This window comes from Crinia signifera, chromosome 8 (assembly GCF_055691185.1).
Source record: "Crinia signifera chromosome 8, ASM5569118v1, whole genome shotgun sequence".
Classification (NCBI taxonomy): Eukaryota; Metazoa; Chordata; class Amphibia; order Anura; family Myobatrachidae; genus Crinia; species Crinia signifera.
Window position 1 is genome coordinate 78,076,591 of NC_139224.1, and position 27,583 is coordinate 78,104,173.

General features: G+C 44.4%; 1 long non-coding RNA gene across 1 annotated transcript; it reads left to right on the top strand.

The window, feature by feature from the left end:
* Positions 1–27,583, top strand: LOC146026229 (uncharacterized). The gene is made up of 7 exons (XR_014454396.1): positions 1–161; positions 726–899; positions 15,827–15,895; positions 16,797–17,049; positions 20,743–20,811; positions 21,679–21,931; positions 25,709–27,583. It is a non-coding gene; the product is annotated as an uncharacterized LOC146026229 (long non-coding RNA).

Below are 27,583 nucleotides of genomic sequence, written 5' to 3' on the forward strand. Positions count from 1 at the left end.
CAGAGGAAGAACCTGCCACATTACAAGCAACATTATCTGCTCCCCCAGCACCAACTTCACCAGCACAAGAAGTTGCTGAAGAAGTGCCAGCAATAGGGAACATCCAGATCCCAGTACAGAAGGAAAGCAAGGAGCCCAACACAAAAGCAGTCATTTTTAATGTATGAACCATGGATACTTTTTTCATGTCCTCATGTTGTCACTAGGGGAAAATGTGCTAAGGTGAGAGTTGTAATGAAGAGTGGATGTTGCTATGGGCAACCAATCACATACTATCTATTCTATTTCTAAAGTGGTGAAATACATAGGTACACTGTGATTGGTTCAACATAGCAACATCATATATTTAATTCAATTGTCACCTAAGTACATTTCCCTACAGATGTTTGATTAGTGGATATGTATATAATTTGCGGTTATTATTACTTCCAATTCAGTGTTTACTATTGTATTTGAAGGTACTAAATTAGCTACATGCAAAGGGGTGTATTTTCCAGATAAACATATAAAGTGGGCACTGATAAACAGACAGGCAATCTGCTTCTAAATGGCATGTTACAGGCTGGTTTAGAACAAATACCGGTAGAAGTTGATTGGCTGGTTGTTTAGCAATCGTTGGTACAACTGATCAATGTAATTTTTTAATTTTTTTGTAGGTTGCAACATATATTTGCTATGTTTGTATTAATGCAAAGTTTTTGACTTTGTTTCGTCTACATTTGTAGGTGGCAAGATATCAAGTCTCGTCTTAAGCAAAATATACCGATCGGTGGCAATATAGCAGGAGACCTGGGGGGGGGGACAACTTGCTGAGATGTACATTGCACCAGAGGAGGTGGAAGACGTTTCAGACATGGATAGTGAGCTCTCTGTGGAGGTGATCATTGCAGACTATGAAGGTAAATTACAAACACCAAATGTTTTTTCCCAAACATCATAATTCGAAATATTATTTTCTTTTTCTGTTCAGATGATGTGGAGGAAACCTTGGAAACAGAGGAAGCTAGGAGCAGGTGAGAGCTGATCCTCAGCAAATGCTCCCTACACCTGGACCATCTCAGGAGTCTCCAAGTGAGCTTCTGAATGTGATAAGGTGGCAAGGGGAGCAAACACAGCATATTCAAAATCAGATCCTTCAAGCCCAGCTTCATACTGTAGAAGTTATGAAAAATGTGGATGACCACATCCATAAGGATTTTCTGGCAATCAGTGCCAACATTGTGGGTGGTTTCAAATTCCTGGATGCCGGGAATGACCTGATGGGTCAGAGGGTCAATGATGCGACATCGCCACCACCCCCAAGGGACCCACCTGAAGACCCTCCCCCGTGAGTATCAGCCACAGGAAGGTCGACAGGTGACTCAGTGCTCTTTAGGGGCAAGTAAAACAGCGCCATCTAAAAGACCCCTGAAAAAATAAGGACATTGTTGTATGGACTGTCTCAGCAGGGACCCCTTTCTAGGCTATGTAGTGTTCAATTGGAGTATGACCGGATTGTTAAAGCAGCCACCTGATGGTATGACGGACGCAGCTCGAGCTACACCCAGCTGTTAGCTGATTCGGCAGGGAGCGAGCCGCATACACCTGGGCAAGGTTGCAGATTCTGTGGCTCCAAGCTGTAGACGGTAGACGGTGCAGGCTGAAAATCCGCAGTTAGTGATGGGGGGTGCCGTGCAAGTAGTATTGGGTTAGGTGCCTCAAATCTTAATCTTGACGTGTTTCTCCACTAAAGGTGCGTTGCGGTTTCATCAGGAGGGAACGCCTGATTATCTTGTCATTTGTCATCAGCACCAGGCTGGCATCTTCCTCTGAGACCAGACTTGTTATGACAGGATCCGTTTCTGCATCAGGACCTTTCTTGCTTGGCTTTGACGACATGAGTTTTGAGGCCTCCTTGTTAAGAAAGAAGGGCTTTTCGGAGGCCGTGGTCCAGACTGTGTTACGGCCTTGGAATACTGTTTCTTTCACCAACTATCATAGGGTGTGGAAGAAATATATTCAGTGGTGTGAACACCATAAAGTTCATATATTTGTGATTTTTCTACAAATTTGCTTCTCTAATCTATTACTTTATACAATTCTACTGCAGCAAAAAAATGTTTAGAATCCATCTACTTGCTACATTTGGAAAAATAGCTAAGCCATGTTTTACATTGTGACAAATTGAGAAAAAAAAGCCAAGATGTATGTGGACACTGCTGTACTTCCCTTTTAAGCTGTCTAGACTATTGGAGTTTCTACAGGATGGCCTTTAGACGGGGTTGAGTCTCAAATCTTTGAAAGTTCAGATTTAGGCCATGTCTGTTTTCTTTCAGAAACTTGTGGCTCTTTTTCTGCTAGTACAGACATTTTTGCATGACGTGGTACGTATCCATCCTCCTTTCCTTCCTCTAGTGGCTCCATGGGACTTGGTTCTTTCTGTGTTGCAACGTACTCCGTTCAAGCAGTTGCATTCAATGGACTTGAAGTTTCTTACTTGGAAGTTTGTGTTTCTTCTGGCTATTGCTTCAGCCATAATGGTTTCTTAGTTGGGGCATTGTCTTGCAAGTCACCAATCCTTGTTTCGCATGATGATAGAGCTGTTCTAAGAAGTGTTCTGACTTTCCTACTGAAGGTTGTGTCAGCATTTCAACTGAACCAGAAGATTGTTCTGCAGGTTTTCTGTCCTCCAATTGAGGCAAAAAAATTGGTTTGGGCAATGAGGGTTTATGTTGGTAAACCAGTACCATCTAGGATCAATGGCCATACCATGAAGTCAGTGAATTCTTCCTGGGCTCTGCGTGACAGGCTTTGGCAGAGCAGCTGTGCAAGGCTGCTACCTAGTCCCCTGCTTACACATTTACCTAATTCTTCCATTTTCATAAGTTTGCATTTGAGGACGCTTATTTTGGGCACGCAGTTTTACGTGCTGCAGACCTGAGCATACCCTCCCAAAGGGCCAGCTCTTGAATGTACCATGGTTAGCTGTGACACCAGGATGGAGGCTGTGGTGGTGGGGGGTGGGGGGAGAAAGAGTCAGTGAGGCATGGTAGAGTCAGTTGGCCTGGGACCAAAGTTAGGCCCTCTCTGGGCTACCGCCGATGTCCCCGATTCCTGTAGCCATACCTCCTCCTTGGGGGTCCTCCCATGCCACAGGTTTCACTGGGAGGGGGCAAACAGGTTGCACAGTCCACTTGAGGGCTTTCAGCTGGGGCCAACATGCCAGGAATCACCTCTGCTGCGCAGGCCAGCCTGGTCCTCCCCTGTAGGCTGGGATCCTGCTCTGTGGGCTGGGATCCTCCTCTGTGCATTGGTGTGTTCCTGGGGGTGTAGCGGCCATGGCCTGGGGTCCTGCTGGCCAGTATTTTCTCGGGGCCCGTCGGGGGATCCACTGGCCGGTTATACTGCCGCATCAGGGGGTCGTGCTGGGGGCCTGACTCTGGCCGGAACATGCCGCATCCAGCACCAGGTGGCACAAGGCACTCCTCCACACTCTCTATCTCCCCCTCTTCTCCCCTCATTGTCCTCCTGTTAATGCTAAGCGGTCCATTCTCAGGGATGGGAGCTCCGAGAATGAAAAAACAGACTTCTCCTGTGTGCGACCATCCCCGGTCCCCAACGGGAATTGTCTACATAAACTACATGTGCTTAGTTAATTGGTGAATGAGAGAAACTTGTATGGTTCATGCCTCAGTAGAGTCTGCAGGTGTATGTAATTTAGCAATTGACAGTGGTGATTGCAATTGCGAGCCCTGTCCAGTTTAGTTGTAGTCAGGAGACACCCTGGAGTTACTTAGTTTTGCGAAGGATTTTCCCTCCCAACACTACCAATGTATGCTTTTGTTTGTGAAAACATCACCCTGCACTCTTTGTATACGCCTCGTTTTATGGCCATTTCATAGTTTTTCAAGTCCGTGCCCAGAGAGACACCCACAACACTCCTTGCTTTCGTTGTGCATTTGCAAGAGTTTTTATGCTCATAGTTTTGAAATTTGGAGGACTGAACACTTTGGCACATGCGCATTGTGTACGTGGCACTTATGCAGTAAGCTAAAATACGCTGCCACTGCGAATTTGCAGCAATGCGAGTCAACCAGAATGACCCCCATAGATTATAAGTGCCACTAAGTGGGCAGGGAATGTTCAAATATTCTCTGTAAAGTGCTGCCAAATATGTGTGCGCTAAGTATAAATAACTATTATTGAATAAATAAATCTTACACAAATATACATACTTCTCTAAAGTGGATCATACATGGGCAGGGTATGTATAGAACTGAGCACAATTTTGTGGATCAGAGGGAATGTCACAATTTTGCATTAAAAAATGTTAGGAAATATTGCTTAATAGAGGCAAAATTAAGCATTAGGCCCGGAATTCCCTATATAATCATGGAAATTGTTACAATAAATGTGTTATTTCTGAGATTTCATCCACCATTGTTTTATTCAGTAGGATTAACAAAACATACACTGTTTTTAGCACTCATTATGTTTCACGCGCTGCTTGTAAAAGTCGTAAATATTTCACAGCAATATTTTTCTCATCCATATTCTGGCTTATATTATGCAGTACAGATTTATTATTGTCACATGCTGTGCTGTGTGTATATTTTTAAACACCCATGTGGGAGAACTGTAGGTGGGCAAAACCACACATTATTTTATAGTACAGTATAAAATATGCCAGAAATTGACAAGGCAACAAAAAGCTAAGAAACATTAACTGTTTTTGTTCTATTCAATAATGAAGAAGAAATTTCATGGATCACCTACCCAAAAAACAGAGAGAAAATAACACATAGGGTGACATTCTATGGGATGAGAGTTGTGTTTTTTGGCGAAATTTGTGCAAAAAACGTCCGAAATCCCGTTTTCGCATATTTAATGAGATGCGAAAAACGGCAAAAATCACAGATTTTGCAGCGAAATCGCACTTTTACAAAGTGCGATTTTAACTCGCGCCGGAACTCGCATCCAGATGTTTTCCCATTGAAAAGTATACAATGCGCATATTTAATGAGATGCGAATTTGGAAAATGTGTCTTAAATTCGCCAAAAAATCAGACCAGGTTCTGATATGCGAGTTGGCCAGAACCCTGCACAGATAGATCATTGAGATCTGTGCATTGTTCTGTGGTAAAATATGTGTTTTTTTTTTTTTTTCGTAAAAAAAATTGCGTGGGGTCCCCCCTCCTGAGCATAACCAGCCCCCGGGCTCATTGAGCCGGACCTGGTTCCAAAAATACGGGGGACAAAAAGTGTAGGGGTCCCCCGTATTTCTGAAACCAGGACCGGTCCTGGTTCCAAAAATACGGGGGACAAAAAATCTGGGGGTCCCCCGTATTTTGAAACCCCCAGCCTGCGGGGGAGGTCTGCTGGGACTTGTAGTTCTCCTGTATAAAGCAATGTTAGGATTGAAAGATTTTACACCATCAGGCCGGCGTCCACTGGCCAGGGACGCCGGTGACAGCCCCGGGCTTCAGCCCTGGACGGCTGAAGCCTTGGGGGGGGGACCCCTTTATTGGCGGGTCCCCACTCCTCCAGGTACCCCGTCCAAGGCTGACCAGCCACGGTGCTCATGGTACGGCCGGGGGACCTTATGTAAAAAGTGTCCCCCGGCTGTTGCATGACACTGCGGGCTGTTGGAGCCCGGTGCTGGTTTCAAAATACGGGAGACCCCCAGATTTTTTGTCCCCCGTATTTTTGGAACCAGGTCCGGCTCAATGAGCCCGGGGCTGGTTATGCTCAGAAGGGGGGACCCCACGCAATTTTTTTTTTTTTTTTTTTTTTTTAATACAAACCCAAAATCGCACATTTTCATGCCTAAAAATCACACATTTTCATGCCGAAAATTCGCCCATTATCGCACTCAATCGCACTTTTCTTGCCGGAACACGCACCTCATTAAATATGCGAATCCAAGGCAAAAATGCGATTTGAAAAAAGTGTGATAATGGGCGAAAAACTGACGTGGGAAAAACTCTCATCCCATAGAATGTCACCCATAGTTACCTACTTTTGAAAACTAGTTTCAGGGAGATTATAGTTGGTACTAAAATTTTGCGCAGCGGTGCGTTGAGGGGACGTGTCATGCTCCACCCAAATGTCATGTCTAGCCCCATATATGGTTATATATATGAGCTGAAATGCGTGTTGCGATATATTTCTGTATAAAATTATTAACTATATATTTTGGCAAATTTAGCACGTACTGTTAATAACATTGCTGTTTGCTATCATGTATTTTTTTGTGTACAACTATTACTGTGATATTTAATTTCTACTTACTCAATATAATATACATACTAAATTGATACCTATGCCAGTGGTTCCTAAGCTGTGTGCCTAAGCACACTGGTGTGACACGAAATTCTTGCAAAAAAATTCCCAGGCTGGTGGTCCATGACCAAATCAAATTATTTACGGTCAAACAGTGCTAGTGGCAGCCATTCATAATACATCTGGACAATCAGAAGCACAACTGTACACATAACTGATGTTAAGGATGACAGGTAGACACAACTTATTTAATTTTATATATTTTTCCAAAATAATGAATACATTTTTTTTAATCTCTAGGCTACTCTAGGGCGCTGTGAGTGAAGAAAGTTTGGAAACCATTGGCCTATGCCAGTGGTTCCGAAACTTTTTTGAATCATGGCACCCTAGAGCAGGCATTCCCAACCACGGTCCTCAAGGCACACCAACAGTGCAGGTTTTAGTGATATCCAGGCTTCAGCACAGATGGTATAATCAGAATACCTCAGATACTAATTAAGTCACTTGTGCTCAAGCCTGGATATCTAAAAAACATGCACTGTTGGTGTGCCTTGAGGACCGTGGTTGGGAATGCCTGCCCTAGAGTATCAGAAACCACAAGCAATGTTTTTGCCTATTACCTTGACCATAAATAATTTGAATTTGTCCTGGACCACCAAACCAGGCCACCTGAGTAAGTGCTCTGTGGCACCTCAAGGTGCCACAGCACACAGTTTGGGAACCACTGGCCTATGCAAAGAATTCAAAATGCAATTTAACCTTGTGTACATTTTCACTACTATGATCATCTCCTGGTGAAAAATGGATTTTAAAACTTTGTATTGTCCTGTTTGTTTAAAAAAAGACGAGATGGGAAAAAGTGGTTAACTCCTGTCAAATTTCAGCATCCATGGCACATGAAGCCGAATGTTATAATGTCTTTTTTTTCTGGAACTCAGAAAATGTAATGGCGTGTGTTTTTATTTAATGCTCCAAATGCAAATCGGATTCAACTTCTCTCTAAGCTTTTAGACCAGGAAGCATCCAACTTTTTCAGACCAATCGAAATGCATATTTTATTCACAGCTCTATCTTCTTATGTCCAGAGCTTTGGATTCCAGGAAATTATATTGTTTTTCCAAAGTATCCCAATTGGAAGTGTAGTCCATCCATTTGTACACCTTGATACTGGGCCAATTATTTTATCACTTCCTGACCAGGATTAAGGGCCTGATTCTGATTCACTTGCAAAAGCAAATTCTCTTTTTTAATGGACAAAACCCATGTGCATTGCAAGTGGGGCAGATGTAACATGCACAGAGAGAGTTAGATTTGGGTGGGGTTTGTACTTCAAACTGAAATCTCTATTTCAGTGTAAAAATAAAGCAGTCAGTATTTATTTTGCACAGAAACAAAATAACACCCAAATTTAACTCTCTCTGAACATATTACATCAGCAGAACATATTGGGGGTTATTCTGATTCACTTGGAAAGGCACAATCACTCTCTAATGGACAAAACCATATGCACTGCAGGTGGGGCTGATGTATCATTTGCAGAGAGAGTTAGATTTTGGTGTTTTACTGTTTCTGTACTGGCTGCTTTATTTTTACACTGCAATATAGATAACAGTTTGAAGTGCACCCCCACACAAATCTAACTCTCTCTGCACATGTTACATCAGCCCCACCTGCAGTGCAGCATGGTTTTGTCCATTAGAGAGTGATTGTGCCTTTCTGAGTGAATCAGAATAACCCACATAGTTTTGTCCATTATAGCGTGGATTTGCTTTTGCAAGTGAACCAGAATCAGGCCCTAAGTGTGACTTAACTGCATACCCGGCATTCTGGAACCTTTTGAGCTACCAAAGAGGGCTGACTGGCACTTTCCTTCCAAGGTTTTAACAGGTTTATATAGTAGAATTGGACCTCCCTTCTTCTACCTTCCTGTCGAACCTTGTAATTGTCCCATTGACCTCATAAGGGCCTCACTATTAAGCATACATTTTACTCCCTGCGGTGATGTCATAACTTTGTTTCTGATGTTATTTAGCACTTTCCATGTGTTTGTTCAGAAATGGCTAAATCTGCCTTAGACGGCCATACAATTGGGACACAATCTGAACGATGTTAGGGTCCTGACAAGGTTGTTCTTCCTACCCTCCTTTTAATAGATTCAGAATCCCTCTGTGCTGTCTCCCATAGAAGAGCTCAAAGGGACTAAACCCTGTAGAGGATTGGGGTACCTCTCTGACCACAAACATGAAATAAGGTAGGAACAAATCCCAGTCTCGGTTTTTCTTGAGAAACTGCCCTCTCACCGGATGTCATCTGCCCACCCTCTTGCCGTACAGGGAACATGCAAAGCTAAGACACCAGAGAGTGTCTTAGTTTTTGCGTGTACCTTCCAAATCATTCGATGGACGGCGACTATCAAATGATTTGGCCCCCGCACCAAAAACATCCATTTGTGCGGGGAACTTGCCAAGCGAGAGGGGGGGGGACCAGCTGAGCGAGCAGCGTTTAATCCACACACAACGCTATGAAATTCATAGCATTACGTGTGGACCAGAAGAACCACCTAAATGAGTTTCTAAAGCTGAGAAATGCAATTTTTGGGTTAAAAAAATAACAATTATCAGCAGAGAGGCAAAATGTGTGTGGCCTATGGTCTTTTCCGATGAGGATTTGAAATGCCTACAGGGCATCTTGTTAATGTCATGTAATACAAGAGAAAAAAACTTGAAGGACTACATTGTTAGGACAGATATTTCAGGTCTAAGTAAGGACAAGCAAGGAATGCAAAGCAAAGCAAGGAATTTCTGTTTCCTTTGTTCAAATTGCACTACATGTACTGTAGCTTTATGATTGCTGTTTCACAATTTTTCATCATATTCCAGAGTTAAGTACATTGAGGCAGATGTATGAATTAGTAATAAGATAGGACACAGGTTCTCAAACTCGATCCTCAGGACCCCACACAGTGCGTGTTTTGCAGGTCTCCTCACAGAATCACAAGTGAATACAGTAATTAGCTTAACCTGGATCTTTTAAAATGTGTCAATGAGTAATGAATGCACCTGTGCACCTGCCAGGTGACCTGGAAAATGTGAAATGTGTGGGGTCCTGAGGACCGAGTTTGATAACCCTGAGATAGGAGATGTGAGCCAGTGGCGAAGTTGTCCCTGGTAACTAATCAGCACTGACATCTATGATTTGCATAATATACAATTATAGTATACAGAGCATTTGCCCCAATGTTTGACACCATTTAACATTGTCAACTAAATTTGTGATATATACTATTGAGTGCCAAGTGAATTTGTCAAAATTGGTGTGAAAACTGGCAAGCAAATATTTTTATTCATCATAATGAACTGTATTTTTTACCATATATAGGAAATATAATCTTTTTTTACACAACATTTTTTATTTCAATTTATATAACAAATTTTTAGCAGATATTTTGAACATTTCTCACAGAGATGTCGGCACTCAAAAGGTTAAGCCTTAAAAAGATATGCACACAAAGGGTAATTGAGTGATAGAGCGATAAATGTCCAGCCAATCAGCTCTTAACTGGCATGGTATAGGCTGTATTTGGAAAAAATGCAGTTAGGGGCTGATTGGTTTACATTTGCCCCTTTATCCCCTAAAGCCCTGAATGAAAGATTCAGCTTTTGAACAACACTTGTGATGTGCCGCTGATGGTCCGATTCTGATTTATCTTATGTGCTGCACATAACATCTCCAGGGACCAATCCGATGCACTCAGAAATGCCCTTGAAATCCGAACAGATGTCTAACACCTCGGATTTGGTCAGTTTTCATCTGATATATTGGGTGAACCTGTCGGAATCGGATGAAAACAGTCCAAATCGGACCTGTATATGGGCACCTTTAACATTGCTCTTTACATTGCACTTTTTTTTCTGGGACTGCATTATATGCTAGTGTTTATAATGCAAACTGCATTATTTCCATGTGTACTGTAAGTATGTATATATTTGCTTTCATAAATACGAGGGAGCCCCCAACACCTGGTAGTAGCTCTTCTCAATCCAGAACATTCTTCTTAGGGTACTTGTGTATTATCACTGCGCCCATCGCATCGCATACCACTAATTAAGGTATGCGATGGCATGCGATGGACCCGATTTCAGCCTTTTCCCGGGCTGAGTATACAATTTGAAAATCGGGTCACATCGCATGCCATTACAATGGCATGCGATGCGATGCAACACGATTTCCCATTGACTCCCATGTTAAATGACACCCCCAGACCCGATTTTTTATTGTATACCCACCCTGATGGGTAATAAATATGTAAAATGCCCCCACATTGTTAACGGCCCCCCACTATCAACGCCAACCCGAAGCGTGGCAAGCGCAGCGAGCCCGTGAGGGGCGGCGGTACGCGTCCTCCGACCTTTTCATACCCCCCCTATCCACGTCGGCGTGGAGTTGATTTTATAAAGTGTGGCGAGCGCAGCAAGCCACCGAGCCCGAAGCATGGCGAGGGCAGCGAGCTCCGCGAGGGGAAGTGCATTACTTCACAGGTATACGCGTCCCCTCGCAGGGCTCGCTGCGCTCGCCACACTTTATAAAATCAACTCCACGCCGATGTGGATAGTGGGGGTATGAAAAGTTCGGAGGACGCCTACCGCCGCCCCTCGTGGGTTGGCGTTCATAGTGGGGTGGCGTTAACAATGGGGGGGCATTTTACATACTCATGACCCATGAGGGTGGGTATACAATAAAAAATCGGGTCTGGGGGGGCATATAACATGGTAATAAGGCATCTGGGTGCCTGTACAATTAGAAACCGGGTGAAATCGCATCGCATGCGATCATATCGCATGCGATGCGAATTTTCATCGTACAATGCCCTGCGATGGAAATCGGGGGCCCGTGATAATACACAAGTACCCTTCTTAGTGCTGGACTGCAGTGTGGCCAGGTACAGGGCAGGCGTTACCCGCTCAGAAAGGTATGCAAAGCAGGGAGGCGCGTCGCTTGAGAGGCGCTTTCCCCACTCTGCAACCCTGCTGATATTCAGTGTTCCTGACACTGCCTTTGCCTGTAGTTAAGTGTCACGCTGAATGTACAACTCTCCCCACTCTGCTACAGTGCCTCTCACACAAGTGACAGACAGCCAGCGGCAGCAGCGGCAGCGTCTGCAGCACGAAGAGCGGTGCCCTCCTACCCCTCTGACTCTGCCTGATATAGTGTGTGTGTGGCATCAGCCAACAGCCATAACTAAGGGGTGGTCCAGTTGTATATGCCACCCACCCAGCCTACAGCAGCTCTGAGTTCTGTCCTGGCTCCGCCTCCACCGTGGGCTGCTGCTGCTTGAATCAAAAGGATAGCTGCAGCGCCCAGTCACCAGAGACTCAGCTTCTGCAATAGAGATCTACCTGTGCCAGCTGCATCTACATGAGGAGGGTCTGAGTAAGCAAATATCATGTACAGTAAGGTACAGTCAGGGGGGCTCTCTAATAGCATTTAACCTGCATATGCTGGTTATTGTCAAGAACCCTACACTTACATTTAGAGCATTTGTTCTGGTAAAGCTATTTTTACAAATATTTTACACTCATATTTTTATTTATTCATGCATAATTATAAATAAATTTCAGCAAACGCCTATGGTCAGGAGAAGTATGTCTTACATACATATGTCTTATGTAAGAGTCCCTGCCATCACCCTCTAACTATCTGCCAGCGTGCCTGCACCCACCCCGTCAACATTACTACCCTCCCCCTCTCCCTAACTCCACATCAGTATCCCTGCCCCCCCCCTCTACCCAACTCTCTGTCAGCATCCCTATCACCCCATCAGAATCCCTACTCCCCCTCTACCCAAATCTCCGTCAGCATCCCTACCCTCTCCCTAACACCCCATCAGCATCCCCACCCCCTCTACCCAACTCTCCGTCAGCTTCCCTATCCTCCCCTCACCCCACATCAGCGTCTCTGCCCTCATCCCCTAATTCCTCGTCAGCATCTCTACACTCCCCCTTTCTTTTATATATATATATATATATATATATATATATATATATATATATATATATATATATATATATATACGTTAGTGAAGATGGCTGGCACTCCCAGGTATAAACTCAAGTCCAATTTGCGCGGTGCCTTCCACGGGGTGAAAGATAATTAGAGCAATAGTCGGCGGCACTCGCTTCAAAAAAATACACTGACAAGAAGTTTTCAGTGGTATGACATGTTTCGGTTATTAAACCGTCCTCAGATACAAGTGACAACATAAAACAATCTTACCTTTATAGAAGTGTATAGATAGACCTCCACCTCCTTCACCACGTTAAAACCGGAAGTATTCAGTGTTACATCTGAAACCTTCCATACACCAAAGTGAAACACCATACAAAATTGCCAAGGTTCCAGCAGGTAAATCTTAAAGGGAAACATTCATAGTAAATAAACAAATCAGATGATGAAAAGCAGACATACATGAATAGTTAATGTATTAAGCACTAAACTTTATAAAAAGCAATTATAACTGAGAAGCTCATTAGGTCCATACGGTGTCATCGTTTTAAGTCGATGAATCCACCGCATCTCTTTTTGTAAGAGGAGCCTGTCACGGTCTCCTCCCCGTCTATTCTCTGTCACTTGATCTATCATTAGATATCTTAGGTTTGATAGATTATGCTTGCATGCCAGGAAGTGCTTGGCCACAGGTTGGTCAACTATCTTCCCCTCCAGGGTGAGTTTAATGGCACTCCTATGTTGTCCCATACGCTCACGGAATTGACAAATCGTTTTTCCTATATAATACATACTGCACGGGCAGATTATGCAATATATAACATATCTGCTTGTGCATGTTAAAGCTTGTTTAATCTTGATCTTATAGCCTGAATGGGGATGTGTTATATAGTTCTGGGCAAGCAGATGACTACATGTAGTGCACCCTAAGCACTTATAATTCCCCGGTTTACGGGACAAGAAGTGCACAGGTGCTGTAGGTCCAAGATCCGATACGTCCGTACGAACCAATATATCCCTCAGATTTCTCCCTCTCGTGTAGCAAGGGAGTAAGCGACGTCCTTTAAATCCTTTAAGGTCTGGATCAGCTGCAATGACAGGCCAGATTTGTTTGGCCATAGTGGTAATTGCTGAAGTTTCTGTGGAAAAGTTATTGATCCAAATAATTGAGTCCTTGCTTTTATCAGGTTTATGTGTGACTCCATATTTAGGTTGTAATTTAGCTTTAGTTCTTGCACTAGTCAGAAGTCTCTTAGTATACCCCTTCTCCAGAAATTTTCTCTCCATTAGATTGTTTCTCCTCTTCGAGTGGATCACTACAGATGCGGTGAACTCGCAAAAATTGCGAGTATGGCAATCCTCTTTTTAGAGATATTGGGTGATGACTGGAGTAAGAGAGTAGACTGTTGCAATCTGTCAATTTGCTGTAAAGTGTTGTAGTGAACTGTCCTTCTGAGATCGCAACTTGGACATCCAAGAATTGAATACATTCCTCCTGTATGTTAAATGTAAATTTAATGTCCATATCTGCTGCATTAATGGTGTCCAACATTTCAATCAGTTGTTCTTTGGGTCCTCGCCATAGAAAGAAGATATCATCGATAAATCTTGTATATAATTCGATGTTCATGTGATTTTTGTGTTTAAAGAACAGCTCTTCTTCTACAATAAACATGAACGCATTGGCGTATGTCGGTGCCATCGCCGCGCCCATAGCACACCCTAGTGCTTGTAGATAAAATGATCTATCAAAGATGAAGAAATTTCTTTCTAGTACCAGACGCAGTAATTCTAGAAAAAATGGTAGATGTGGGCCTTCATACCGGGGGTTATCCTCAAGCAGCACTTTGACTGCCTGGATACCTCTACTGTGCGGGATGTTGGTATAAAGACTAACCACATCTACCGTGCACAGTAGGGTACCCGGTGCCACTGGGCCATGCATTCTCAATTTTTCAAGGAAAGATGTAGTATCCTTTAAATATGTTGGTTTATGTTGGACCGGAGCTTGCAGATAGAAATCTAAATATTTAGCGATCTTGTAAAATAGTGAGTCTCTGGCAGACACTATAGGTCTGCCCGGTGGATTGACACTATTTTTATGCAGCTTAGGTAAACTGTACAAAATAGGGACTTTGGGATGTTTTTCCAGTAGGGCCACTTTCACCCGTTCAGTAATGACTTTGTTTAGCACAGCACTTTCCAGAATTGCAGTCAACTCTGATGAAAACTGTATTGTAGGGTCACTGTCAAGTTTAATATATACATGTGGATCATTTAACTGACGATAGATCTCATTTTTGAAATCGACCATATTCTGCACAACTATCGCGCCCCCTTTGTCAGCAGGGCGGATAGTTATGTCGGTATAAGTCGACAACTTACTTAGGGCCAATCTTTCAACCTTAGACAGGTTCTGGGGACTGGTGTGTGGATTGGTATCACAATGATCAATGGTATTATTAACAGTCCTGGTAAAAGAGCGAATAGCCGGGTTGGTGGAGACAGGATCAAAGTTAGATTTTGTTCTAACCGGACAAGCAGATACGTCAGTTTGCTCCGATGGACATCTGTCAAAAAAAATTTTTAAACGAAGTTGTCTATTAAGTCGAGCTAAATCAACTTTACGTCATCTACTTTTCATCATCTGATTTGTTTATTTACTATGAATGTTTCCCTTTAAGATTTACCTGCTGGAACCTTGGCAATTTTGTATGGTGTTTCACTTTGGTGTATGGAAGGTTTCAGATGTAACACTGAATACTTCCGGTTTTAACGTGGTGAAGGAGGTGGAGGTCTATCTATACACTTCTATAAAGGTAAGATTGTTTTATGTTGTCACTTGTATCTGAGGACGGTTTAATAACCGAAACATGTCATACCACTGAAAACTTCTTGTCAGTGTATTTTTTTGAAGCGAGTGCCGCCGACTATTGCTCTAATTATATATATATATATATATATATATATATATATATATATATATATATGTAAGTTAATTACATATATATGTAAACCTTCGGGTAATAATGTGCGTTACCTCCCACCGGTGGTAGGTTCGGCTTCCCAGTAGGTAAGTATTATCTTTTCTTTGTTTTCTTCTCTTCACAGAAGGTCACAGAAAGTTTTAAAACTTTTTCTTTTTTATTAAAATGCTAGATTTCTTTCATAAGCAAGGGCATAACATTTCAGAACAATCAATATATTTAGGAACAATTCTTGGCAATAGATAAATAATACGGTACACAAGTTATTTTTATTTTACTGGAACATGCAGTCGCTCTTCAGGACTCTCCTTTCACCAAGGTTTCCTTAATTAACCAAACATAACACCTTACTGTATTGACTGAAACCAATAAATACGGTTATCACAAACATTTAAGTGGCAATAAACAGGGTTACTGTAAACGGGTATTTCAATTAGCTCGAATCGAGCATTTCATTTACCGTGAACATTAAATAAGTGTGGTAAGTCTATTGCCACTCTATTATTGCACAATAATATTTTCAACTTATTCCTTATCTCTATTCTCTAACATAAGCGCTTTTTACCCCCTTACAGAGCTCTACCTAGTGGCCACAGTCCAGTAAAAGTCCCAGCCTACAGCCCGGATCGACAGAACAGTGGAAGGTGAGTAAGATACAGTTAGTCTCCACAGGCGTGTAAACAAGGTTTTAACATGTCAGTGAGTAGGACGAATCCTTCTATTTTGGAGCAACCCTGTATCCTTTCGACCCTTTTTCTGCTTACAATGAAGCCTGACTGTTAGTAAAATGTATCCTTTCCTGTTACAATAGTTCTGCTGCAAATTATCAGCTGATATTCTCTGATCTGACTGCCTGCTTTACAAGTCTCCTGTGTAATGCTGGTTGCCTAGGCAACTAGGTTTGTTGCAGGGAAGCTGTATTACTCGACTGCGGTGAAGAGGTATATTCCCTCTTTGTTTTGGCCCTCCCCTGGCCCTGGAGGCCGGGTTTCGCCTGCTCACTGCAATGCACTCTCTGTAAAAGACTAAGTCTCCAGGTTAAGGTGCTTTCCTTTGGGACGTCCCCTGACTTGAACTCGTCGGGTTTAGCCCGGGTTACTATGCTGTCTTTCTGTGTCTGAACCTAGATCTGCGCTGGGTGTCCGCTCACTGTAATGCCACTGACTACCTGCTGAATGTACATAGCCTGATGGGCTAGTGTTGCATATCGGCTGACAGTGGGAGAAACTCTCTATTTGATGGGTGGTGCTGGGGCAATGACCTCCTTTCGCATCTAGACTGGGTGGTACACTGACGCTGTCCTATAATGCTGAGGGTTGAGGATGCTATCCGGTAGAATCTATGCTGCACTATATGTAAGTCTGTCCACCTGGCAGCACTCCTATGAGGATTTTAGATTGGTCTGTGACTGGTTAGCACACTGTTCTGCAGAAGACAGAGCCAGCTGGGCTGTATAAACGCTGCTATGATGGCTTCTCCCTATAGGGGCGTGTGGGGTGCAGGGTTTTCGTCACTCACCACCTCCTTACTCTCTCCGACCTCCAGATCTCCGCCTCTTCACGGTCAGCCACTGACAGGGGGTAGCTCTGGTCACTCCGCCTACCCGAACACCTTGATCTCCTTCAGGCCCGGCCTCCAGACGACCTCACACCAATGGCGCCCGGGTCCGTCCCTCAGCTACCGCGTCACCCGACTCCGGCTCCGCCTCTTCAGCTCCGGACTCCTCTGTGATGCCGCAGTCAGCTACACCGAGGCACTGGGTCCCGCTACGGCTTCACCAGACCGGCCACTGTTCACAGTGAGTCACTCATCTTCTCCCCAGCATCGCTCTCCACTGCGACTATGCTGCGCAGCTCTGCTCCACAACTTTCCTGAGGTAAACTGCGCCACAGCCAGCAACGGCTGCAGCCTTTATATTTTCTTCCTTGTGGCCAACTGCCTCAGTACTGTCCATGAGACCAAAAACTTTATTGCAGGGACATTAGTGACACAAGCAGAGTGCCCATGAGTCCGACTTCCCCAACTCCTTTCTTAGTTCAGCCCCTTAACAGTCTCTGGTCCACACAATAGATGGAGGAGTCCAAGTTTTATTAAATAAAAGGAAAGAACAATGGGGTAATGCTTTCAACCCCTTCTATCAGTTATAACATATACCTATGGTTATTACACATTTCCCCGCTAAAGCTTGCTGGTCCTCCAGCACCCTTATTAACACAACAAGAACTATAACAGTATTACACAATGTACACTCAATCACAATACCTACGGGGTGGAACCTTGCATGTCTTCGCGCAATTTACTATTCACATTTTTATCATCAACCATTCTTTACTTTAAACTTATATAATCAGTCTCTGAATCTGAGGGTTTTCACCCCTCAGGTACTTCTAATGAGTCTGCTGGACATCCCCTCTACACCGTCTTTGTGGAGGAATGGGCCACGTTCCTCGGCCTCTCCTCTTTTCTCTGCGAGGAGTATTTCCCAAACACGCTGAAGAAATACAGGGTCTTCCAAAGGATGGTAGGGGACTTGTGGTATTGCGTCTTCTTCTGTACAGTCCTGGCATGGCTCGAGTTGGTTTCTGTGTACATCTTAAGAACTTGGTGGTCATCTCCATTTCTTCTTATGCCATACAACCCCGTGTCTGTAGCCGAAAGGTGAACAATTACGTAGGGTTCAGATTCCCAGAAGGGATCTAAGTCATTACCCCGTTGGTCATTCAGCTTCCAAACTCGGTCTCCCACTCGGAACGATGCGGCATTCGCATTCTGGCCATAACTTGTCCCTTGTGGGTGGTGGGCTGTCTCCACCCTTTCTTCCACTACTTTCTCGGCCAGTTCATGCCGATGCTCGTGTTCGTTCACCCCATCGGTCTGTGTCACCTCTGTCCCCTCGGGGAGGGTGTCAAGCTCCTGATTCGCTGCTCTGTTTCCCCTACCAAAAGGGTGCCTGTGGGAGAATGGCGGTGGACTTTTGCACTGGATGGGTCTCTGCTTCGGGAACGCTTCTTCCACTCTCTCCCATTCACTGGCTTGGTCTGTACTTATTCCTGCTCCACCAGATTCGGCAGCACCCTCTAATTTTGGCTGGTAAGACCACCTGCGGAACTGACGTCTGTTGGGAGCAAACCGGCTTCCTTTAACTGGTACACCGCCAGGGCCCGTCACGTTTGTTGCTTCGGCACCCTTTTCTCCTTCCACCACATTAAATTCCACCGTCTCGCCATCTCCAACACTGTGCAGAAACTTCCAGGGGTTGTTTCTTTTTATGGCCGTCTGATGGACAAAGACATCATCTTTTGTGTCATTCCTGTTGATGAAGCCATATCTCTTCTGGACATTAAACCACTTGACGGTTCCTTGTACCTGTGTAGCCAAAACTCTCTTCCCCGTCTGGCTTCTCCGGTCATAGATGGTGCATTGCATAATTCGTCCCACGGTCTGAGGTTGGTTGAACAGTTCTTGGGTCAGTTTTGAGATGAGTTCTTCAGGGCAACTTCTTAGGACATTCATTCCAATAATTATGGGCGGCAACCATTGGTCTTTAACGGCCGTAATTAAACATCCCTGATTGAGGAGATGAGCTTGCCCTATGTCGATCTCAGCCTCCCAGTATCCGCAACACTCAATACGTTGTCCATTAATGGCGAACAGATTCAACCCGGCCGGTGGTATGGCTATGATACTTTCTTTCCTCCAATGCTTAGTGAACTCATTCCATTGAATCGTAGTCACTTGTGACCCGGTATCCAACACTGCTGGTATACTGACTCCATTCACTTTGATCTCCATTGTAGGGCAACATCCAATGAATTTTGGTATCCATTCCTGCGATGTAGGACCTTCTATTGAAGATTCTCCCGAGGGTTGGTCCCTGACCTCGGGAGTTCTTCGTTTAAATGTTCCGTACTGTGGCAATTTTGCTCAATATGCCCGCCTTTCTGGCCATGCCTGCAGATGGGTCTTCCTAGACTCGCCAGTCTCTGAATATCCCTTCTCATATTAGCCATTTCTGATGATAATTCCTCTATCTGCCCTTTTAGTAAGGACAGCAGATCAGGAGTGGTGGCTTGCACATGCTGAGTAGCAGGAGACACCTTTCGGGCAGGTCCAGTTGCCCCTAGATGCTCGTCTTCATCATTCCTGATCCTCTCCTGGAAGCCAGGTAGCTCTGGGAAGGACAATTCTGTGTTTGGCATTGTCCCTATTAACTTAATGGCCTCTTCTTTGAAGTCTAGGAAGGAGACTCCCACCTTCTGCAACCGTAGCAATTTTAATTGTGACTTAATATTGCCGCAATGAACTCCCTCAATGAGTCTACTTATAAGCGTGTTGTCCACATCTAGGATCTCGGTACTATTGACTGCTTTGATGTCCTGATACACCTCCAGTATACCCAAAGCAAAATCTCTTAAGGTCTCTGCAGGCTTCTGCCTCCTCGCATAGAACCTTGACTTTAGTTCGGACAACGTAGTGATCTCTAATGTAGTAGATAATCTCTTGAACACCTGTTTCGCGGTTTCCTTTTCAGTCTCGGGCCAGGATAGTACTTCCCGTAAGGCTGCCCCTTTCAGTTGCCCCATTACAATTTCCACATGTTGTTGTGTCGTCAGAGTATATATCTTAAGTATTGACCGCATCTTGTTTCTGAAGTCCGTAAATGTAGCGGTCTCTTTCCTTGGGCTTTCTCCGGAATAGGTGGGTAACCAAGGGGTTCCGAAGTAGTATGGCATTGTAACTATACTTCCACCCGTTGCACCACCTTGACTAAGTGTAGGGTCGGCTAAAGAACCAGTCCCGACTGGACCAGGTGCAGGGCCAGACGAGGAGCTAGCCACCACCGGTGGTTCCTGTTGTTCCTGGCTCCCTGATGCATTTTCTCTATTTGTTTCTTCATCCGCCATTTTCCCTGTCGTATCCTGTTCTAGTGACGCCAAGTGGAAACCTTCGGGTAATAATGTGCGTTACCTCCCACCGGTGGTAGGTTTGGCTTCCCAGTAGGTAAGTATTATCTTTTCTTTGTTTTCTTCTCTTCACAGAAGGTCACAGAAAGTTTTAAAACTTTTTCTTTTTTATTAAAATGCTAGATTTCTTTCATAAGCAAGGGCATAACATTTCAGAACAATCAATATATTCAGGAACAATTCTTGGCAATAGATAAATAATACGGTACACAAGTTGTTTTTATTTTACTGGAACATGCAGTCGCTCTTCAGGACTCTCCTTTCACCAAGGTTTCCTTAATTAACCAAACATAACACCTTACTGTATTGACTGAAACCAATAAATACGGTTATCACAAACATTTAAGCGGCAATAAACAGGGTTACTGTAAACGGGTATTTCAATTAGCTCGAATCGAGCATTTCATTTACCGTGAACATTAAATAAGTGTGGTAAGTCTATTGCCACTCTATTATTGCGCAATAATATTTTCAACTTATTCCTTATCTCTATTCTCTAACATAAGCGTTTTTTATCCCCTTTGCAGAGCTCTACCTAGTGGCCACAGTCTAGTAAAAGTCCCAGCCTACAGCCCGGATCGACAGAACAGTGGAAGGTGAGTAAGATACAGTTAGTCTCCACAGGCGTGTAAACAAGGTTCTAACATAAGTCAGGGAGTAGGACAAATCCTTCTATTTTGGAGCAACCCTGTATCCTTTCGACCCTTTTTCTGCTTACAATGAAGCCTGACTGTTAGTAAAATGTATCCTTTCCTGTTACAATAGTTCTGCTGCAAATTATCAGCTGATATTCTCTGATCTGACTGCCTGCTTTACAAGTCTCCTGTGTAATGCTGTATTACTCGACTGCGGTGAAGAGGTATATTCCCTCTTTGTTTTGGCCCTCCCCTGGCCCTGGAGGCCGGGTTTCGCCTGCTCACTGCAATGCACTCTCTGTAAAAGACTAAGTCTCCAGGTTAAGGTGCTTTCCTTTGGGGCGTCCCCTGACTTGAATTCGTCGGGTTTAGCCCGGGTTACTATGCTGTCTTTCTGTGACTGAACCTAGACCTGCGCTGGGTGTCCGCTCACTGTAATGCCACTGACTACCTGCTGAATGTACATAGCCTGATGGGCTAGTGTTGCATATCGGCTGACAGTGGGAGAAACTCTCTATTTGATGGGTGGTGCTGGGGCAATGACCTCCTTGCGCATCTAGACTGGGTGGTACACTGACGCTGTCCTATAATGCTGAGGGGTGAGGATGATATCCGGTAGAATCTATGCTGCACTATATGTAAGTCTGTCCACCTGGCAGCACTCCTATGAGGATTTTAGATTGGTCTGTGACTGGTTAGCACACTGTTCTGCAGAAGACAGAGCCAGCTGGGCTGTATAAACGCTGCTATGATGGCTCCTCCCTATAGGGGCGTGTGGGGTGCAGGGTTTTCGTCACTCACTACCTCCTTACTCTCTCCGACCTCCAGATCTCCGCCTCTTCACGGTCAGCCACTGACAGGGGGTAGCTCCGGTCACTCCGCCTACCCGAACACCTCGATCTCCTTCAGGCCCGGCCTCCAGACGACCTCACACCAATGGCGCCCGGGTCCGTCCCTCAGCTACCGCGTCACCCGACTCCGGCTCCGCCTCTTCAGCTCCGGACTCCTCTGTGATGCCGCAGTCAGCTAAACCGAGGCACCGGGTCCCGCTACGGCTTCACCGGACCGGCCACTGTTCACGGTGAGTCACTCTTCTCCCCAGCATCGCTCTCCACTGCGACTATGCTGCGCAGCTCTGCTCCACAACTTTCCTGAGGTAAACTGCGCCACAGCCAGCAACGGCTGCAGCCTTTATATTTTCTTCCTTGTGGCCAACTGCCTCAGTACTGTCCATGAGACCAAAAACTTTATTGCAGGGACATTAGTGACACAAGCAGAGTGCCCACGAGTCCGACTTCCCCAACTCCTTTCTTAGTTCAGCCCCTTAACAGTCTCTCTGGTTCACACAATAGATGGAGGAGTCCAAGTTTTATTAAATTAAAGGGAAGAACAATGGGGTAATGCTTTTAACCCCTTCTATCAGTTATAACATATATCGATGGCTATAACATATATATGTAAGTTAATTACTTATAGGTACCATGTAGGTACCATAGAACATAAAATAAAATTATTCACAGACAACATGCTGACATTGATCTCTACTCCTGCCAAATTCATTCAAGTGATATTGGATACCATTTTGGATCCTTTGTTTGGTAAAGGGTCAGTGTACAGAAGTCAAAGGTAATGATTATTTTTGATACAGGCCCTCTGGGAGAAGCACATAATAAAGATACTTATTTAAATCTTAAGGTTGCATACATCCCTTCCAATAATCATGATCTGTATACACAAAATGTCTCTTCAGCATTAAAGTTGCTCAGACTGTCACCCTTTGGATATGTCCACAAATGAATACCGACAATAAAGGTATTCTGGACCTTTGTGAGCCATCCACAGGATCCAGTCCAATCATCCCTTTGAGATTGTTCCTCCTACCAACACATACCTCCCAACTTCTGATTTAATGAAATAGGGACACTCGCGCGGTGAAAAGGGGGGCGGGGCGTATGCAAATGAGGGCATGGCTTATGCTAATTAGCCGCAACCTCATTTTCATACGAGAATAGATGCACAAACCTTTTTCATAACACAGAGGCACAAGGTAAAAGGATGTCCACTATCACCCATGCATTTAATTCTTCCCATTGTCCCTGTTATTAGACAGTTTGTTAATGACCTAAATTGGCAGGGTATCTCTATGGGTGATAACAATATCTAAAGGCCCCCATACACTATGAGATTTATCTGACCTGTAAAATTGCATCTGATTTCCCCTGAACTTCCCCGGCAGCTTCCCAGGATGCCTACATACAATTTGACACTTGATGTGCCATTTTTTTACATCCAATTTGTGTCAGATAAATCACATGTGATTTATCACATGTGATTAATCACGTGATTTATCTGACGCAAATTGGATGTGCCATGAGATTTATCTGATGGGATGGCCCTAGGGAGTGGCCTGAACAGTGCTATACCTTGCAGGTATTATGCTGCCCATACATATGTGAGATATTGTGAGATATTGCATGCAATCATTCGATTTCGGCCACATCTGGCCGATAAATCGAATGATTGCATGCATTTTGAAGGGGACATTCGACGCGATGCGCAGGCATGCCGTCGAATATCGCATCGATAGATATTATGAGCTGCACATAATATTTATCGAATTGCATGAGCAATCGCATGTGGTTTTTAACCACATGCGATTGCTCAAATGCAATCAGCGTTGGGACTAGAGCGGTGACTGGAGCTGGCAGCGGTTACCGGAGCTGGCAGCGGGGACCGGAGCTGGCGGCGGCTGAGGACCGGAGCGCTGGTTGGGACCGGAGCTGGCGGAGGACAGGAGCGCTGGCGGCAGCGGAGGACAGGAGCGCTGGCGGGGAGCGGTGTACATACCTGGCTGGGGACCGGAGCTGTCAGGCGGCGGGACTCAGCAGTGGCAGCATATGACATTGAAACACTGGATGGCCCTCTGATTGGCTGAGGCCGCTGAGAGAGAGCTCTCTCAGCCAATCAGCGTCCGCCTGAATGTGAGGCCGCTGATTGGCTGAGAAAGCTCTCAGTCTCGGCAGCCTCGGCCAATTAGAGGGACGTCCAGTGTTAAGGGGTATATAGGCAGCTATTTGGGTATAAGCGGGTTATACGGTATATGTAGCAACCCACTAACCCTGGCACACTAATGTTGACACGGACAGATGTGGACACAGTGTTGCCTACACACAGACAGATGCTGAAACATGGAGATTAACACAGTAACCCTGACATTTTGACACACTGATGCCGACATACAGACAGACATTAACCCCAAACACGCTGACACACTGATTCTGACACACAGACAGATACTAACAATACTAACATACCGATACACCAATGCTGACACATAGACAGATGCAGACATACTGATGCCGACACACAGACATATGCAGATACATGGACACTGACACAGTAACCCTGACATGATGACACATGGATGCCGACACGCATACATATGGTAACACACTAACACAATGATGCCGACACACAGACATCTGTATTACTCATATAATATACTCAGTGATATCACCAACATATCAGTGATCTGCTCTATTTTATTTTTAAGTAGTACATAAGATATTACATTACACATCATATTCATATTTCATGTACAGGCAGAAAGTGGGATATCTAGTGTATGTGTTGTACATATAATATGTAGACAATCTATTTCCTAACACACACATCTTGTACCATGATAGCAGCAGGGATCTGCATGGGGAACTCGCTGTGTGAGAGATTTAATGTAACTTTGTCACCTCTCTCCTGGGTTTCCTTACCTCGTTTCAGCAGCTGGGGAGAGGTGGGGGGAACAGACATTCATTAGCTGGTCAGGGGGTCCGGGCTCTGCAGCCCGTCCACTGCTGTCATTCAGCAGCTGGGGAGAGGTGGGGGGAACAGACATTCATTAGCTGGTCAGGCGGGTCCAGGCTCTGCAGCCCGTCCACTGCTGTCATTCAGCAGCTGGGGAGAGGGGGGGGGGGGGGGCGTCCGGGCTTTAAAGCCTGTGCAGACATCCAGATTGAAGCAGGGAGGGAAGTCTTGTCACTGCTGCCCTCCCATCGCGCCTGCCCCTTCCTGTGATGCCGGCTGCTGCTTCCACACTGGGGGTTGAAGGAGGTCCACAGCGCTGGAAGGAGGTACCCGGAGCTCTATAGATATATCGGATCTGAAACATCGCGGGTGCTAAAAAGCACCCATGATGGCTCAGATTCCGATATATCTTATGATCAGCAGGTCCGACCACCTGATCCAATCTGATGAGCACGGGAGCGTGCATCAGATTGGATCAGATGTCACAAACATGCGATTTTGGGCCGATTTCACCCGATTTATCTTCCCAAAGTGCCGAAATCGGATGAAATCGGCCCAAAATCGCATAGTGTATGGGGGCCTTAAGCTTCAAAAGTGATAAAATGGAGAGTGATAAACAGCCAACCAATCAGCTCCTACCTGCCATATCACAGACTGTGTTTGAAAAATGTCAGACAGGAGCTGATTGGCTGGCTGTTTATCACTCTCCATTTTATCACTTTTGAAGCCTAGAGAATGTGGCCCAAAGTCTGCTTCATTGTACCATCTCGAGATTTTTCCTTTCCGCAGACAAGAACCAATTAATTGCCACAATGTTTTATGTATGGAGTACTCTTTGGAAATGCCATTATTTCAGTAATACACATGCAATTTTTTTTACCATTTGTCCACATTCCAGAATTTCAGGGAGTACACACGGGGAGAAGTTACTCTTGGCATCTCCTAAGTCTATGTTATGTCCATCAGTTTTTAGGTCATCATTGTTGACTAACAATCAAAACTTTGTGCCGAATATACACATACAGTATGTTCATTCTCATGTTTTCTTATTTTCAAGTTTATAGTTACATGAAGATGGTTCTCTCACAGTTTTTTCAGGAAGACAGAAGTTGCCAACTGGATATAAGGTATTATGTAACCAACCACTGAGGTCCTATTCCACCTGCTTTATTTTTTTGCAAATTGAACACTGCCTGGATCTAAAGCTCTTTTACCCTCCCACATACTTTTAAGTCATACTTATGACTAAAAGCTTAAACTCCTGTTATCATTTGGAAAGAGGGACTTCTGTATGAAATGTATGGGTTCTGGTGGCATCGGTTGCACAGGTTGAGTATTCCTTATCCAAATATCCATTATTCTAATTATTTTAAAAAACCATAGTCTCCAAAATGTACTTTTATTTTTTTTATTTTTTGCTTATTGGCTACATCTGTAACTGGCACTAAATATGTGCAAAGACATGATTGCTTGGCATCTAAATTCAGTGTCTGAGATTGTACACAAACTTTTTCAGTTTTAAAACCATGTTTCATGCACAAATAAAATATATTTGTGTGTATTTCATGTGTTTAATGTGCTTATACAACTCAAATGAGTATGATCCACAATTTAAATTAATATCTTGGTACCCAATCCCAGAGTACCAAGGAAGACCCTCAGCTATTTAGCCTGCTTTAAGTAGGGGGATCCAGCCCTAGCAGAACCTCTACATCATAGCATTTTTCTATTTTAAAAATAAACAGACCTTTTTCAATAAAACACCATGTAATCCAAACTGCCACTGACGTGTTTTAAATCCTCCACAATTCACTGGATGTTTGGGTTTTCAGTCTACAAAGATCTCATTATTACATCTTCCTTGCAAGACGCTCATCGTCTGCTGATCCGCTCTGCCGGTCCCTCCATTGGTTGCCTGTATCTTACCGTATTCAATATAAAACACTTCTACTCGCATATAAAGCTATTAACCATACTGCACCAGCATATATCTCTCTACTTATCACAAAATATCTCCCATCTCGACCACTCCGCTCTGCACAAGATCTGCGTCTCTTCTGCACGGATCACTAGCTCCCATTCACTATTACAGGACTTTCATCGGGCTGCTCCCATCCTATGGAATGCCCTTCCATGCACAATAAGACTCTCTGCTAGCCTACCAAACGTTCAAGTGTTCCCTGAAAACTCACCTCTTCAGGCAAGCCTATCATATTTAACTTCTCCACGCATTACCCTCTGAGGCACTTATGTATTATAAAGCTTCCCTTCTGGACTTGTAACTTGGTGGGACTGCTATGCTATTACTGGTGCCTCTCCTTGTGTTTCCCTCCCATATTCCTATAGATTGTAAGCTTGCAGCAGGGCTCTCCTACCTCCAAGTCTGTCTGCTGCGCTATGCAGTGTTCGCGAAAAGCACCCAAAAAAGTGGGTCCCGGGGACCCTTCACTTCTAAAAATTGGGGTCCTTCCGGACCTTTTCTGGGTCCCAACGGAATAAAGCCTCCTCTCCCCTTCTCCCCAGCATGGCTCATGTGGGACGGGGGGGAAGTATCAATTGGCACACTCGCATAAAGATACATATATACTGGAAACGATCTAAACATGAAAATAGGGACGCTAAAATTTTAGGGCATGTTTTTTTGGGGGAAGTGGTGTGGTCACATAGTAGTACACATTACAGCACATACAGTAATGTCCAGTACACTTTACAGCACACACCGTAATGCCCACTACACATTACACACTGTTATGCCCAGTACACATTACAGCACACACCGTAATGCCCAGTACACATTACAGCACACACTGTAATGCCCAGTACACATTACAGCACACACCGATATGCCCAGTACACATTACAGCACACACCGTTATGCCCAGTACACATTACAGCACACACCGTAATGCCCAGTACACATTACAGCACACAC